Raw genomic sequence first — 1,332 nt, 5'->3', positions numbered from 1 at the left:
TAAAATCCGATTATAGATGTCAAAGATATGAACCAAAAGGTAATTGGGCGACTACTAGGGTTGTCCAAAATTTTTTTTATTTTTTTATTAAGTGCTTTTCAAAAAACTTCATATGAGGGGGTGTACGGCGAACTATTTTGTTTTTGACTGTAAAGCGAGACGCTATAATGTACATGTCGATAGGCCTCTGGAATAACGACACAATTCCAAATTCAAAGAATTAAGTTCCTTACTACTGCTAAGTGGCTCACATCTTTCATCATTGTCTAATCCATGTCTGATCCTTACTTAAGTAAGTAGTAAGGATTGCTACAGTAAGTAGTAAAAATTAGACATGGATTAAACAAGGATTAGAGATAGGAGCCACTTAATAGTAAGTTTTAATTTTTTGAATTTTGAATTGTGCCGTTATAGCAGAGGACCATCGATATGTACATACACATATATAGTTTTATTTTTATATATTAATTTTATAATACATTATTATTAATTTTTGGCTGTATATTACTCAATAATTTTCATAAAAAAAGCAAATTTTTTAACCTAAAATATCGAATGACCAAAAAACGGCTTGATAAAGATTTTGAATTTTAAAGATATGAAAGAAAATTTATTGTGAGAGCACCTTTGATTAAAAGTAAGTTATTGCGCACCGTGACTAAGTCAAGGAAATAAGTACTGATTAGTGGTATTATTTGTAAATAAGCGCATTCTTAAATTTATTTTCTTTTTCGATGGTCATCTCATTGTCATTTTATATCTTTATTTTCTTTTTTAATGGTAATGTTATTGCCTCTTAATAGTCAAGCAATATTGGAAAAGAAGTTTTCACCGTTATATAAACAGTAAGTTATGTATCTGCAAAATAATTTTATTCGCAAATAGCTAACGTATAAACGCACTATATCGCACTCCCACAAAAACGTATATTTTCTATAAAAAATCATAACTCAGAAAAAAAATCTTCGCTATTAGAGATTTGGGTTGATTGTAGTTCAAAGTGTCTCTATCCCGGTAAAAAAGTTTGAGAGAAAAAAAATACGCTTTTTGAGAAATTAAATTTAAAAAAAATTTGCACTTTTTGTTTATTGTTAAATAAAAAATTTGAAATAATGAAAATCAATAATTATGTCATTCTATCTTGAAGTGACAAGAATTACTGGCATTTGAGTAAAAACATTGTTGGAATCTATTAAATTTTGACAAAGTTATGGGCATTTAAAAAAAAAATTCTCACTGTCAATTCGAATAATCGATTTTTGCCTGAAAAACAAAATCGCTAAACGCCGAAAAATTTTTCCGAGCCAAAAGAAAAAATACGTGTCTCATTAT

The sequence above is a fragment of the Rhagoletis pomonella genome, unplaced genomic scaffold (assembly GCF_013731165.1).
Source record: "Rhagoletis pomonella isolate Grant_MI unplaced genomic scaffold, Rhpom_1.0 Rhpom_scaffold_00003, whole genome shotgun sequence".
In the NCBI taxonomy this organism is placed as follows: Eukaryota; Metazoa; Arthropoda; class Insecta; order Diptera; family Tephritidae; genus Rhagoletis; species Rhagoletis pomonella.
This window is presented reverse-complemented; position numbering follows the sequence as displayed.